We start from the raw sequence: 16,709 nt of genomic DNA, 5'->3' as shown, positions 1-16,709 counted from the left end.
ACCTCCCTGCTCTGAGCCTCAGTTTCCTCATCTGTATAATGGGAAAGATGACTGTTCGTTCCACTCAGAGGCCTCCCCAGCTCTCATCCTCTGTCACGTTCACTCCTCATGACAGTTCAGGACTCAGCCCCCATCTCACTTTCTCAGAGCTCTTCTCCAGCCAGAAACAGGCCAGGGCACCCGTGAGAAGCTCTCACAACAGCCTGCACTTCTTTGGAGCACTCAGCACAGATGAATTTAAGCAATTCGCTGCCCAGTCAGGCGTCTCCTGTCTGAGTCCCCAGGCTGACTGTCACCCTGCCTGCGTCTCCTTGCTGTCCCAGGACCCAGGGCACTGATGGGGATCTGGAGGAATCCGTGGGAAGTCCGAGCTGCTGGGGCGTCCCTCGGGGACGACCGTGCCCTTCAGCGTTCGGAAGACATCCCTTTACAGAACTACTTATTGAGCATCACTTGGGTACCAAGTTCTACGCCAAGGGCCGGGGATACAGGGATGAGCTGCGGTGGTGACGCCACGGAGGGGCCCGCCGTACAGCACAGGAGACTATGTCCCAGTCAGCACGGGAGGGCAGATGCTGCACAGAGGCACAGCAGAGAGATGACCAGCCCTGGGAGGGGACACCAGGAGGGCAGGGCTGACCTGCTGGCGGCTGGGGCACACCGCAGAAGGCTTTCCATGGAAGCCTGCTCTGAGCATGCCATCCGGGGTCTGAACACCCCCATCAGAGCGGCATGCCCCTCCCCCGGGGCCCCCACCATCCCCCTCATCACCGCACACGTTTAGGAGGGTGGCAGCTTATCCAGGGGAGGAGGGGTGGAGGAGCCAAGCCCACTCTCTCAGCCTCAACTTGCCCCTTCTGTAAAGCGAGGGGCTTCAGAGAGGCTCAGTGGTATTGCGGGCCTCCATCCCCAATGCTGAGAACAGGGGAGGGTCAAAGAAAGACCGGAAGTCGGGGCAAACCCAGCAACACACAAATGTCTCCTCATCCTGGTGTTGCTTCTCTGTCCTGGATGAAAGCCTGGGGCCTCCTGGGGTCCGAGACTGGGTTTGGAGTCGGCGGGGGGAGCTCCTTATCCCACAGGCGAGCAGCTGCCTCCGCTCTGGTCTTTGCTAAGCCACTGACTCACCCCTACGGCTCAAAACCTCCGGCTTTGGGCTGTCAAGGAAACTGGGCTTCGCACCAGGAGCCTCCCTGGAAACCAGATGCGCCATCTGCGAGGGACTCTCTGGGAGGGGAGGGCGGGGTGAGCACAGCCCCCAGAGGGACACCACCTCCTTTCCCGCGCCATTACCAGAGCAGCTCCAGGGGTGCCCAGGACCCGCCGCAGCCTGTCCGGGTCAGTCCCAGGTGGGACCAGTCTTGCCCAGCTCAACACTCGACACAGAACACGTGGCTGGCGGCTTCGCAGCAGGCACCCCTGAGCCCTATCTGCCGGCTCCATGACCTCGGACAACACTCTCCCAGCCCCTCCCCAGCTCCTTCTCTGGTCTTCCCTGGCATATTCCAAACCCCCCGTCTTACAGGGACCTTCTCCTCCTGCACTTCCGTGTTCCGGCACAATCAGAACCATAGTCATAATGATGCTCAGTGCTAGCCCGACAGCTCAGTGGGTAAAGAATCTGTGTAAAATGCAGGAGACACGAGAGATGAGGCTTCGACCCCTGGGTCGGGAAGATCCCCTGAAGCAGGAAACGGCAACCCACTCCAGTACTCTTGCCTGGAGAATCCCCATGGACAGAGGGGTCTGGTGGGCTACAGCCCATGGGGTTGCAAAGAGTCGGACACAACTGAGCGACTAAGCACGACCACCACCCACCTCCCACGATAAACGCGACCCCACTTCGTGCCAGGCCCCGCACCTTGGCGTGGGTTACTCTTAACCGTCAGGCACCTGTCACCCTCCTGTCCCCGTTTTTCAGTCGAGGAGACGGGGAAAGGTCCCAGGAAAATGGCTAACTGCAGGCCCCACCCAGAAAACAACTCTGCCGGACTACTTCCTGCCCTCCTTCAGGTCTTTGCTTTTGATTTAATCAGAGTCTCGCCTACTCCAGAGGTTGTCAGGAGAGCCACTGGAGCCAGCAGACATCCGAAAGCTTTGCCGACTGTCAAGTGCAGGGAGCGTGTGTGTGGCTGCCGCATAGAGGTTTCACGGCTCTCTGAACTTCCTGGGTTTTCAAGTCCAGCTCTCTGGCCCACGAAAGGAATCCCCAGGACGGCCTTTCTGGCAGAGGCTCACCCCGCCCCTCTGCACACAGTGAGGGTGAAACTGGCTCCTGAGGTGCGGGGGCAACTCTTCCTGGGAGCAAGGACCACTCAGTGGGGCTGGGACCCACTCGTGTGTCCTGCCTCTGGGTCCTCAGACCCTATTTGCCACCTCTGTCACGTGACGTCTGGGTGCCTCCATTTTCCCACCTGTAAAATAGGGCTGATAATCAATGAGATAATGTGTGTAAAGCAGTGGGGTTAATTTCGTTAATTTCATTTCCATTCTTGTAAACCAGATGTTGAGGGGCGTCATTCTAATCCAGGAGTTTATGATCCAACAGATATTCATCCTCAACTGCTACACCTTGCTCCCTTCAACAAAACTAAAGACCTGCTTTTGAAACGTGGGCAGAAATCACCAGTTCTCCACCTCCCCCGCACAGAGGTCTGTAAACCACGGATTAAATTACGCATGAATAAGAAGACTCTTGAGAGTCCCTTGGACTGCAAGGAGATCCAACCAGGCCATCCTAAAGGGTGTCAACCCTGAATACTCACTGGAAGGACTGAGGCTGAAGCTCCAACTCTTTGGCCACCTGATGCGAAGAACTGACTCCTTGGAAAAGACCCTGATGCTGGGAAAGATTGAGGGCAAGAGGAGAAGGGGACGACAGAGGATGAGACGGCTGGAGAGCATCACCGACTCAATGGCTATGAGTCTGAGCAACTCCAGGAGACAGTGAAGGACAGGAGCCTGGCGTGCTGCAGCCCATGGGGTTGCAAAGAGTTGGACACAACTCAGGGACTGAACACCAGCATGAAATGTGAAAATTTTGAACTTATGAAGGAGAATGATAATAACAAGGCTTTGCCTTCTATGCTGGGGTTCTGAGTTAAGATTTCACGTCAGAGTTAGGATTTCATGTGAAAAAGGATCCTGCTGCAACAGAAAGTTTGAAGACCTCTGAGACAAAGCGTGTGAGGTAGCTCCCCAAAGAGCAAATAACCAAGCTTCCCGTCTGCTTCAGCGCTGCTGGGGCCTCAACTCCAGGAGGGGGCCTCCTGTTCCCCACCCCACTGCCCCGGGGTAGCACCCCCAACAGACTGTCTCTTGAGCGTTTCGCAGGCTTCTGTGCAGCGGGCGGTAACAGGAGGAGCCTTCTGGAACCCGGCTCAGAGCCGCTGCTGAGTCCTGTAGTCTCCTGCGGCCTCTCCCCGCTGGGGGCTGGGCACCATCAGGAGCTGCTTCCTTGGGACTTGACCTGCCCAGCCAAAAATGAGCCCAAGAGTTCAGATTTCCTGGCCAGCGTGTAAGTCATGATCCCTTCCAGTATCCCTTCCACTGGTGTTGACTCACTGCCTGTGACGGAGGCTCAGGACCCCACAGGACAGCCCTGCCTGACCCCTCTCGAAGCACGAGAGACCCTCATGCTACCAGCACAGCAGAACTTAAGGCCTCTGAGCAGAGTCTGGTTTGGTCTGGTTGGGTTCCCCCCACCCCCATATATAATGTGTGTGTCTGATTTCCTTAATTAAAATGATGCAAGCACCCTGAAATTTCAAGTTCTTGGATCGTACTCTGACCTGGAGAAACTTCTCTTGGGCCCCGTTCAGGGCTCCAGACCAGCCCCACGCACGTAGAGAACGGGTCTGTTTACATAGAGACCAGCCACATCATTCCCCCAACAATCTCAACCCTGAGACATGCGTCTTGCAGGGAAACAGCCAAAGACGGAGGCCTCTCCAAAACACAGAAACGCTGCGACTGTCAGCTGCAAGCTCACAAGTCCCCAAGCCGAGCGGCTGCCTTCATCTCTGGGAGGCTGGGCAGTCTTGGTACACTCTCAAGGAGCTTGATGAAACACATCAATTCATCACTCAGAAATTATTACGAGGTTTTTGTTCTGTTGACCTGGAGTATCGTGAGCACGGATGATAAACTCCTCAAGGGCCCGTACTGAGACCAGCCGGGCAATCGAAAGAAGCGCTGACCTTCACAGTATCAACTCTGACGGGGACTGCAACAGTGCATGCTCTGCTCTCTATAAACAGCTTTTACATCATCCCCCAGCCACGTGGATCCGAGTAAGGGGACCGTCATTACAAGCTGTCCTTTCCAAATGCCTGTGCTAAGGACATTTCCGTCCTACAGATTCATTCAAAGGTGTGTGTCCCCACCTTTGACATCTGGGGGGTCGATTCCAGTTGGGAAGTTCTCAAAGGGGGTGAGTCAGAGAAAGGGAAGAATTTATCCCTAAGGATACTTTCCTTCCTGTTCCAGCTCCATCACTTACTGGCTTGTCAGTCATGTTACCACTCTGAACCTCAGCTTTCTCTTCTAATGAGGTTTTAGGACCAAAGGGACATTCGACAAATTCAAGACAGTGATGCCCACGAAGCGGGAGGCAGCCTCCCCGCTCGGCTGGAGCAGCAGAGGTGCTGGAAGCGGCCTGGGTTAGAGTCCTGGCTCGGCTGCCGAGCAGCTGTGTGACCTGCAGCCCTTTGCTTAACTTCTTTGTACCTTAGTTTCCTCATCTGCCGGGCGCAGATTAAAAAAAAGAAAGTATCTGTGTGGCAGGGTTGTTGTTTTTATTTCTCCCCCAGATTAACTGAGTGAACACACGGAAAGGGTCTGAAACAGCATCTGGCGTCTCATGAACACGCAGCAAAGCCTCGTGAGCCCTGGGGCACGCGGCTCCCAGCAGCAAAGGCCGAGACTGACAGGGTTATTCGTGGATTCTCTCTGGCACCCCAGGACCGCTCAGTGAGAAGGGACCCCCCACCCCGCACCACCAGAACCAGTGAGAAAACTGCGGCTCGGATCAGACGAGGGACAAAGCCGGACTCAAACTCCTTCTCTCCCGGCCATGCGCCTGCATCTCTGCTCCAGTCAGCCATGCTGCCTTCCACCATCAGACCCCCCAAGACCCCCACAGAGGGGTAGTAGCCAGAGCTCTGGGTCACTCTGCTCTGAGTGACCGTGCAGCCGCTGAGGCTGGCGGACATCACTCCACACACCAGAGAGGCTGCGGAGCGAGCCCTGTCGTCATGCCTTGATTCCCTGATGTTTAGAAACCTCGCTGGAAGGAAGGAGGCTTCTTCTTCCTCACTACACTTGCTGTGCTTAGAACGCTAGCTGAGCATGGCCCTTCCTTGCTCTAAAACCCTCAGTAGCTCCCTACGGCACACAGATCGCATCAGTTCACACAGGGAACATGAGTCCAAACGCAGCACATTTCTTTTCAGGGATTTTCCCAGCCTCCCTACTGGACTCCTGTCCTCTCAGCTCCCTGGACCACCATCCTCTTCCATTAAGAGCACTCAGACGGGGACTCAGAACTGCAGGCTCCCAGCCAGTCCAGAGCAACTGCAGGTGGGAAAGGGACCCGAGACTCAGAGGCTCAAAAATCATACAGCCAGGGGCAGAGCTGGGACCCAAGTTCAAACCTCTGTCTACCTCCAGGACCATTCTGAAGAGCACATATTCTTTGCTGCATTTTCAAGCTATTTGCTGATGCACGCGTGTGTACATGTGTTCACTCACATCCGACTCTCTGCAACCCCATGGACTGCAGTCCACCAGGATCCTCTGTCCATGGGATGTCCCCAGGCAAGAACAGCGGAAGGGGCTGCCACTTCCTCCTCCAGGAGATCTTTCCGACTCAGGGATCAAACCTGTGTCCCTAGCACTGGCAGGCGGGTTCTCCACCGCTGAGCCACCCGGGAAGTCCAAACGTACAAGTAAACGTACAAATCTGAACGATTTCAGATAACACAAAGAACTTTGGATCCTAACACTTCTTTCCAACGCCGTCTCATTAAAGCAAAATCCAAATCTTTTACAAAGGCCCCTGCCCACCAGGGCCCGGTCACTCTCCTCACTGCATTCTGTTCTCCAGGCCTCTCCACAAACCCCCAAGGGCCTCCGGGCTCAGAGCCTCTGTCCCTGCCGTTCCCTCTGCCTGGAACGCCCTTCCTCGTGATGATGTCTCATCACCATTCAGAGCTCACAGTGTGTCACCTCCTCCGAGAAGCCCTCCCTGACTACCCTGTCTGAACCACCCCTTACAGCGGCCACTTTCTATCACACCTTTCTCTTTCCTTCTTTCTCACAAAAGAATAACCTCATCACAAAAGAAAGATCTCATTATCGACGACTCTCCTGCTGACTTTTTAGTGTCTTACACTCTTCCTCTCCCCAGCAGAGTATCAGCTCTCTGCCGAGGGACACAGCTGACCTGACCGCTCGCTGCCACCACTGCAGCAACCAGGGCAGTGCCAGGCATGGAGGAGGCCCTTGATGCGAGCTCAGCGAGGAAACGCACGAACGGCAGAGATAAGCTTTGGTCGCTGGCTGTACCCTCTCGGCACGATCCGCTCGTCTCCAGTCCACGGGCTGGAACACTGAGAGCCCCTGCCCGGACGCCAGCACTATCCACACCCAGGCTGGAACAAAGCCTCCGCTGGGGCTCAGCTGGTCAAGGACACAGCCGCTGACATCTCACCGAAACATCCGTGCAATAAGGCTGTCTGCTATTAGTGAGAACTGTTCTCACGCCTCCCACAGACTTTATGAAGGAAAAGCCACATAGTGATTAACACTTAATCAGGACGTTGTCTGTATTATAGCTGTGAGGGTGGTGGTGGGGGGAAAGATGGGGCTTTCATCTCACGCTAGTAAATGTTAACAATCGGTGTGTTCCTGACACGATTTTCTTATTAGGGTCCTTCCTTGTAAATTTTATTGCATTTAATTAAAAATTATTGCTAAAAGAAACAGCTGCAGATGGTCTTATTTTAAGTCAGAAAATTAAAAACTGAATATTCTCATCAGTCAATTTCAACAAGCAGCACAGCCGCACGCATTAGGAATGTGATGGTTTTGAGATTACGATAATTTTTATGGCATTTCCAGGTCCTTTCAGTGAAACTTAATGAAAGCTCTGCGTGAGTTCATTTGTCAAAAACATAATAATAATAGGAAGGCTCCCAGCTTGCAGGCAGATAGAGAGATACCAATGAATACCACCACAGGGATGTGCCAAAAACCTGGCCAGCCAACTCTCAACACCGATGGAATCAGTCAGCAGGAGGCTTGGTTGTAACCCTGCTGTCTACCCACTCAAGGATGTACAGCTGAGGCCGTAAACCACCTTTATTTTCACAATGATGTGTATTTTTGTCGCCGCAGCACTGTCTGCGGCTGTAAAAAAAAAAAGTCAGGTTTTCACTCTCAGGGAACCACTTCACCGAAACACCTACTGCATTCTAAAGATGCGGGGAGGGGCCCTCATGCTAGCGTCTGTGCTCATTTCAGAGTTATAAACGCAGCCGCTGTCCTTGGTCTGGACAGTCTGGACCATGGCCCACCCCCACGCCCCAAATTTGTTACTTGGCTTGTATCCTTTAGCTTTTATTTTCGGGACTAAATGCTGATTATTTCTCATACGTCTTTTGTTGGACACCAACGCCAAACCTTCTGTTTCGGACCCAACAGACTGTAAAAGATGAGGAAAAATCGAGTGGAGAGCTCTTCCCAGGTGGTCCAGCAGTTAAGACACCGCTTTTTAAGGGGCAGGGGTTCGATCCCTGGTTGGGGAATTAAGATCCCACACGTCGCGCGGTGCGGCCAAGAAAATAAAGAAGGAGAAAACGTAAAAAAAAAAAAAAAAAAAACACAAAGATTGAGAAGAGAAAAGTGAAGGCAGGCACAGCTGGGGCCCTGGGGGAACCGACGCTGGAGGACAGGACGGCTGTGCACACTGCGGAGGCGGAACCCGACGCAGCCCCACTGGGTCTTCATTTCCTTCGGGGGGGGGGGTGCCCTTGGCTCACCTCCCTGCTTCCCGTGTCGTCAACCCCTCCGCTCTCCATCCTGCCTGGAAGGCCAATGAGGAACAGCCCTACCACAGCCCTGCCCGGCTGAAAACCCGCCGGGCGCTCCCCGCTGCCCCGGGGTGTCGAGCCGAAACATGAGGTGCTTCTCAGCTGGACCCCAGGCGGCCTTCCCGCGTCCGGCTCACCGGCGTGGATGCCGAGCTCCGCAGTCTGATCATGTACAGGTCCTTCCTCACCCCAGCCGCCCCAGACTGTGTCTCCATCATGACTCCCTCGCTGCCCCTCTGGAGATACCCTGGGCACCCCCGGATGGCAAAGGCTCCTCGCCGCCCCCTCCTCAGAACCGCCTGGACGGACCTCGCACACGGCTTTTATCACACTAGGCTCTAAGGACCTCTGTCGGCCTTTCTCCCCAGCCAGCCGGAAATACCCCCAGGGCAGCAAGCATCACCCCCCGACACACGCCAGTACTTAAAACAGCAGCCGACGTTGAGTGGTTGGCGGTGACGGAATCAGCTTAATTGCTGGAACGTTCCACCACAAGACTGGAAATCCGGGAAAAATGGTGCGGGTTTGGTCCCTACACCTTTCAACCCAGGCTCCTCTACATCATCTCCGTGACTGGAGACGACGGGAATGGCATTCCAGAAAAACAAGATATCGAGGGAATCCTCTGAAACACAGTAGGTCACTTTCACTGTGGTTTAACCTGCTAAACGGCACAGTCCCATGTGTCCGCCTGGGCTCACACCTTCCTCGGCCTCCGTGTGGGAAATCCTGTTGTTGCTCAGTCACCAAGTCCATCCGATTCCTGTCACCCCATGGACTGCAGCACGCCCGGCCTCGCCATACCTCACCGTCTCTCAGACTTTGTCCTTTCATGTCCATTGAAATCAGTGATGCCATCCAACCATCTCATCCTCTGTCGTCCCCTTCTCCTCCCACCTTCAATCTTTCCCAGCATCAGGGTCTTTTCCAGTTGACTCAACTCTTTGCATCAGGTGGCCAAAGTATTGGAGCTTCAGCATCTGTCCTTGAATGAGTATTCAGGACTGATTTCCTTTAGGATGGACTGGGAGGATCTCCTTGCAGTCCAAGGGACTCTCAAGAGTCTCCTCCAGCACCACAGTTAGAACTTTTCTTCAAGTGCCCATTCAGATGCCCCCTTGTGCATGATGCCAGCCCACCCTCCTCTGGACGCCTACTCTTTGGGTCCGGAGCGTTTCCGATCTTGCACTCCAGGGACTTGAGTCTAGGTCCTTCCAACCCCCTGGACCCCACCTCCGCTGAGGTCAGTGACGATGGGGGGGTTCACCTCTCCACCTCCTTGCACACAGCACCCATGCAGCTCTTGGTAGAGCAGTACTCACTTCTCGAACAGCTGTCATCAGGGAGCCAAGAGATTCAGGCACCTGAACGCCCCCAGTCCTGGAGCTCACAAACTCCTGGGCACGTAATCCGAGCTGCGTTCTGACCGCGGACGGCTCTGAAGGAGCCCGAAATGCTGGGCTCTCTTTCTCTGGAAGCCACTGCTGCTCGAGGCTGAGTCCTGAGTGGTACAGATGGCTGCTCCAACCCAGAGCTTCCGGTCACTCATCCTGCCAAGGCCCACAGGAGGGCAAGGGTCAACTCATCCCCATGCCCGGCGGGAGGGAACGGCACCTGAACGCCTCATCAGCAAGTCCCAGGAGAGGCTGTCCGCCTTCTCCACAAGCTGCCAAGACGGCAGCAAACTCACCGGCAGGCAGAAACCAAAGGAGGACGTCCCCCCGCTTTCCCTCGCGTCCCTGCCTCTGGACCTCTGAGCGAAGCCAGCACGTGGGTGGCGGCTGTGCCGGCCTGACTCCCGCGAGGGAGCCACTTTGGAGCTCTTGGGTGGAGGCCACCAGTGAATGTGGCACTTTTCAACCACAGAGAACAGGATGGAAAGAGTACTGGGTGGAGAGTCAGAAAGACTTGGGTGTGAGTCTTGCTGTGGCGACTTACTGCCTGTGTGACCGAGGATGGCTGGAATCTCTTTCCTGGGCCTCAGCTTCCTCATCTGGAAAATGGGAACTGGAAAGCCCTAAGGTGCCTCACTGATCATAAGTTACAAGTGAAATAACTGCTACAGACAGAGTTACAGACAGTGAGATTTCAGAATCAAAACACCCCAGTCCTGGAGGGCCCAGGCTAGTGTGGGCAGCCCCGACCCCATCCCCCACGGAAGGCAGAGGCAACGTCGATGCCACACCCCACAGTTCACGAGTTCACACCTGCTCCTGGTGTATGCATGTGAGGTCCTGAACACCGGGTCTGACACACGCACAGCAAGTTGTAAGAGAGACACGGACACCCTCTCAGTGAAAGGCCCGGTTCTGCATCTGCATCCACAGCTGCGGAACCTTGATCGCGTCACTCCATGACAGCTCGTGCTCACTGGCCTCCTCACTCCGTGCTGCATTAACTCATTTCGTCCTCATGACACGAACAGGCCCAGTACTCCTAGTGTCGCCTTTTACAGACAAGGCAACAGAGATACATGGGACTTCCCTAGCGGTCCAGTGGTTAAGAATCCACGCTTCCACTGCAGGGGGCATGGTGGGTTCAATCACTGGTCGGGGAACTAAAATCCTGCATGCCACGCAATGCAATGGGAGACAGAAAGAAACCGAAGCAGAGAGAGCAGAGAAAGGTAAGTCACAGTGAGAGGTGGAGAGCAGACTGAAAGGCAGGCACAGAAAGTGATGAGAAAAAGCCAGCGCGGCAATATGTTAATATCACATCTAAGAAGCGGGCCCACGGACATTCACTGGAAAACTCTTTCCGCTTCTCCCTATGTTTGAATGTTTTCATAATGAAATGGGGAAAGGGGGCCTTGGGGATCTGTGTGGAGGGATAATACTGAGTGATTAAAGTAGACGCTTCATCGTGCAATAAGCGAACTTACAATTATGAGGATTTAAACGATACACTTAGGACAGACCAGTGTGTGTGGTGTTTTGCATCCAATGGCTATTTAATCAGCTTATACAAAGCACCTCAAACTGTGTCTCAGAAGATACTTAATAAATGATAGTTCTTTCCCCCCCTTGAAGCTCAAAATCAACATGCATTTACTAAGCTCCTAGTGCATAATCAACATACCAAGGTCTTGTGGGATATTCAGAAGTAAGGACTAGGTTCCCCCAACCAAGAGCCCTGACTGAGCACACAAAGCATTCTACTGGAAGAGGACGAGTGTTGGACTAGATGGCTGTTGAGAACACTTTTTCTGCATTCAGTTCAGTTAGTTCAGTCGCTCAGTTGTGTCCGACTCTTTGTGACCCCATGGACTGCAGCACGCCAGGCTTCCTTGTCCATCACCAACTCCTGGAGCTTACTCAAACTCATGTCCATTGAGTCAGTGATGCCATCCAACCATCTCATCCTCTCTCGTCCCCTTCTCCTCCCGCCTTCAATCTTTCCCAGCATCAGGGTCTTTTCAAATGAGTCAGTTCTTTGCATCAGGTGGCCAAAGCATTGGAGTTTCAGCCTCAGCATCAGTCCTTCCAATGAATATTCAGGACTGACTTCCTTTAGGATGGACTGGTTGGATCTCCTTGCAGTCCAAGGGACTCTCAAGAGTTTTCTCCAACACCACAGTTCCAAAGCATCAATTCTTCAGTGCTCAGCTTTCTTTACAGTGTAACTCTCACATCCTTACATGACCACTGGAAAAACCATAGCCTTGACTAGATGGACCTTTGTTGATAAAGTAATGTCTCTTCTTTTGAATATACTATCTAGGTTGGTCATAACTTTTCTTCCAAGGAGTAAGCATCTTTTAATTTCATGGCTGCAATCACCATCTGCAGTGATTTTGAAGCCCCCAGAAATAAAGTCTGACACTGTTTCCCCATCTATTTCCCACGAACTGATGGGACCAGATGCCATGATCTTCGTTTTCTGAATGTTGAGCTTTAAGCCAACTTTTTCACTCTCCTTGTTCACTTTCATCAAGAGGCTTTTTAGTTCCTCTTCACTTTCTGCCATAAGGGTGGTGTCATCTGCCTATCTGAGGTTATTGATATTTCTCCCGGCAGTCTTGATTCCAGCTTGTGCTTCCTCCAGCCCAGCATTTCTCATGATGTACTCTGCATTTAAGTTAAATAAGCAGGGTGACAATATACAGCCTTGACGTACTTCTTTTGCTATTTGGAACCAGTCTGGTGTTCCATGTTCAGTTCTAACTGTTGCTTCTTGACCTCAATATAGGTTTTTCAGGAGGCAGGTAAGCTGGTCTGGTATTTCTGTCTCCTGAAGAATTTTTCACAGTTTGTTGTGATCCACACAGTCAAAGGCTTTGGCATAGTCAGTAAAGCAGAAGTAGATGTTTTTCTGGAACTCTCTTGCTTTCTCAATAATCCAACGGATGCTGGCAATTTGATCTCTGGTTCCTCTGCATTTTCTAAATCCAGCTTGAACATCTGGAAGTTCACGGTTCACATACTGTGCATGAGAGTCAATTCACGAAAAAAGAATGTTTTGGGGGATACACTTTAAATCAAAGTAGTGTATGTGTGTGGGAGCCAAGTCTCTCAGTTGTGTCCGACTCTTTGTGACCCCATGGACTGTAGCCCGTCAGGCTCCTCTGTCCATGGGACTCTCCAGGCAGGAATACTGGAGTGGATCGAGGTGCGCCCCTCCAGGGGATCCTCCCGACCCAGGGACTGAACCCGTGGCTCTTCCATATCCCACACTGGTGGCCACTGGCGCTACCTGGGAAGCCCAAAGCTGTGTACACCAGGGGAAAATGTACACAATGTGTAACACTGTAACTGCAACATGTGTAACTGTAAAAGGTAACAATGTGCACACTTCCATTTCATAAGACAGAAAACAGCTACAGTAACTGGGAAAAGGCTACTATTGGTGTGGACAAACCTGGAAGGAAGTACCTGCAGAGGAGAAACTTTACGATCATCCGTCAGACCCTGAGCTGCTGCTCTGATTTAGAGAACTCTGAATGCTATTACATACTCCACACGTTTCTCGAAGGGACGCATTTTCATTAGGAAAAGGACTTCGATTTAAATAACACGAAATGGCACCACGAGAGAATTGTTCCCTTTTCACCATTCCTGGATCCTTCTGATTACGCCAAGGAGACTGTCTCCGCGTTGGCCCCAGGACGCCTCTCAGACCTCTCGCTGCTCGGCAAAGGGACGGAGCCTCCACTCAAGGCCTCGGCAAGGCACGAGGCTCAGGCCAGACTTCACCTGCCGGGGCTTAGTTCTTTGTCCTGTATCTTATTTTCACAACTGCCTTCTACTTAAGACAAGTAATACTGGTTCTCCATTTGCCGGCAGTGACATAGAATTTCCTTTTGAAATATCTTTTAAGTAAAAAAGATGGACTGATGTAAAGACAAGCAGTGAGCCATAGTGTGGGTGGCTGAGAAATAACAGATCTGCTCCAATCAGACCACGGGACAGAGGAGCAAACGGGGGGCCCACAGGGAGGCAGGGCCGGGTGGGCTCTGAACTCCCCCTCCTGGGGCTCACTGTCCAGCTCTGTTTCAGGAGCGTCGGTATTTATCTTGGCCTCAGCCTCTGATCCTCACTGCAGCGAGGTCTGGGGACACACAAGCAGCGGAAGGAGGAAGGGAACGGTCTCCCATCTTCTCATCCGGTCCTGGCCAACCCCAGCACCCCTGGGCACACGTCTCAGGTCAGCAGCACCCCCTGCGCTTGGTTCTCAAAGCCCCTATTCAGGCGAAGAAGCCGGGCCCCCCGCACCTCGTGGCAGCCCCCGCTGCCTCTCGATGCCGTGTGTCGGGCACCGCCCTTGCCCAGACGTGTTCCAGCCCAGAGCGGGATTTCTCTCGCCCTCTGCTTCCCTCTGTTTCACGCAGGAAAACGGAAGAAAGCTTTGCTCACTGATTGATGTCCAAGAGGATGTGGTTCCTGCACGGGAGATACATCCCAGCCAGCCTGGCCTGCGGGGAAATCCATCCCACAGCAGAGTGTGATGGTTCAAGACACTCAGCCAAGGCTCCCGGCTGGAGCCTCAGATGTGAGATACGACGGGGAAAGCACCTAGCACAGGGCTGGCACACAGCAAGCAGTCAGGACATGGAGCGGATTCGCACCTTCTGCGGAATTTTATTCTGGTTTGGATGAAGGCAGCTTTTCTTTTTTCCCTTTTTTTTTTTTTTTTTTTTGGACTAAGCAAAGATCAAGATGGGCTTTCCAAGGGGCTCAGTGGTAAAGAATTCCCCTGCCAATGCAGGCGTAGTGGGTTTGATCCCTGGTCTGCGAAGATCCCCTGGCGAAGGAAATGGAAACCCACTCCAGTCTTGCCTGGAAAATCCCATGGAGAGAGGAACCTGGCAGGCTATAGTCCACGGGGTCACAAGAGAGTCAGACACGATTGAGAGACTAAACAGCAACAGACCGAGGCCACAGGCCCTTTGCAGGTGGCCAAGCGGCCTGCACACCGCACAGTCCCACGGACACTACATATAGACTACAAGGTGAGTGCGACCCTGGGGTTGGACAGTGTGCAGCCTGCACAACGAGACCTGGCCTCCCTTAGCATCCTTCCCCAAAATTCCTGGACCAAGAGTCAGGGAATCGGAGTCCTGACACTGATTTCTCCACCAAGAGAGATTTGAGGCAACTCTCTTTCCCTCCTCGTGCCTCAGTTTCCTCCTCAGAATGTTGTCAGAAGTTCCCTTCCAGCTCTGCAATTCTATGATTCAACAGAAGCAGGTTTCCATTTCCGAAGGACAGTCGTAGAAAAGAGGAAATGAGCTCAGATGCCTGGCTGGAGGGGGAAGAGTCAGCAGGAGGGGGCAGGGCTAGTAGAGGGGTTGGCTTCCGCCTCGGTGGGGTGGGGACATGATGGGAAGACGGCTTTGGCTCAGACAGAAAGGAAAAACAGAAGTACCGGGCAACAGACGCGGCAGCTCTGTGAGGTGGAGAGTTCCCTGGGGCCTGAGGAATTCAACTACAGACTGGGTTAGGAGAGAGACCTCTTAGACATGGAAGTTAGACCACGTGCCCTTTGAGGTCCGTCCCAATATGGAGACCTCATGGTTTCAGACCTTGGCTCCATTTCCATTAGCGCTGGCGGTACACCACCAGGGGCGTGTGTGTGCACGCTAAGTCCCTTCAGTTGTGTCTGACTCTCTGCGACCCTGTGGGCTGCAGCCCTCCAGGCTCCTCTATCCATGGGATTCTCCAGGCGAGACGACTGGTTCCCAGGCTCCTCTCCAGGGATCAAACCCAAATCTCTTACATCTCCCGCATCGGCAGGCGGGTTCTTTACCACCTGGGAGGCTTCCCCCACACCCACTGGGCTTGGGGTCTTGTCAAACCCCACTGATAACTACTAATGCAGTGACCTTGTCTGCTTTTCTGCTCCCGCCCTCCTGAAGTGCGCACATGCCCCCATTCTCCAGATTAAGCTGGATCCCTCTAGCGGCACTGAGGCCCACCTCTGCTCCAAACCAGTTCACAGAAAGAACCAGTTCACAGCCTCATCCAGACTCGGGGCAGGGAGAGAGGAAGAAACAGTAGGAAACCGTATGAAAAATTCAGGAGAAAAGCCACACAAACTCTCCTGGGGTCTACACTCCACAGAGAGCTAACGCTAATCGCAAGCCGTTCTTATCTACTCATTGCTGCAGGCCCCCTTGGGAGTTCGCAGCTGTGTGGGACTCGACTGAGGTCCTGTACATGTGGGGAAAGAACCAGGCTTTCCTCGAAAATCAGCACCATTCTTCTGACTTTTCATTAATTCAGATCAGGTGCCCCCGAGCGGCTAAGCGGTGGAGGCTGAATTGCAGCGCCTTTACGGTGCATTCACCCACCTGGGATGATCAATAAGGCCGTTCCGTCAGCCTCGGGAAGGTGAGGTCAGAAAACCCCCACTGGTGTCAATAACTGCAGTGCTTCCCTCTCATTCCCAAGGTGACCGAGTCCAAAAACAAACCAAAAAAAAATCAGCTTGGATGTACCTCTTAAAGACCTCTATTGAGAAATTTAGCTTAGGGCGCCCTTAGCTCTTCAAACAATTTAAATAAATTGTCTTTTCTAGTTCCCCTGAATAGAGTGCATATTGACACAATAAAAAGGGATTAATCTCAATTTAGGGTATTTTCCTGATGGGGAAAGATATTTAGTTTGGCAAGATTCCAGGCCCTTCTCTTTTGGTGACTTTCCCAGAGGGGAGTAGTAAAGCCATCTGCCTAGGAGATCAGAAACGTATCCCCAATAATAACAATACACCTGCACTATACTTGGCATCTGAGATAACATTTTCAAATACACTAGGAACTCCGATCTTTCCAAACACTCTGCCTAGAGGTAGAACGGATTCTTTCCACGGGTGAAGTAACCGGGCCTCGGACAGGAAAGCCACTTAGCCCCAGTCACAAAGCTAGAGAGAGACAGAGCCCGAGGCGAAAAAGCCAGTCTGTTCTGACCACTATGCCTATCCCCGACTTCCAGGATCTAACTCCTGATCATCTGAGATGCTGATGTAATAAGAACAGAAATGAACTGCAAAATGAAAGTCACACACTAGACTCATCCCCAAACCATCCCTGACCAGGTCTGTGGAAAAACCGTCTTTCACCAAACTGGCCCCCGGCACCAAAAAGCTCAGGGACCGCCAGCCTCGCCTAAGCTTGCCTCT

General features: G+C 53.0%; 1 protein-coding gene across 4 annotated transcripts in view; it reads right to left on the bottom strand.

The window, feature by feature from the left end:
- FGD5 (FYVE, RhoGEF and PH domain containing 5) overlaps positions 1-16,709 on the bottom strand; it is a 118,502-nt gene that overhangs the window by 87,961 nt on the left and 13,832 nt on the right. The gene's annotated exons all lie outside the window — the stretch shown is intronic.

This window comes from Budorcas taxicolor, chromosome 1, assembly GCF_023091745.1.
Source record: "Budorcas taxicolor isolate Tak-1 chromosome 1, Takin1.1, whole genome shotgun sequence".
NCBI classification, from domain to species: domain Eukaryota; kingdom Metazoa; phylum Chordata; class Mammalia; order Artiodactyla; family Bovidae; genus Budorcas; species Budorcas taxicolor.
Note: the sequence above shows the minus strand (reverse complement) of the source record. Positions and strands in the feature narration are given on the sequence as shown.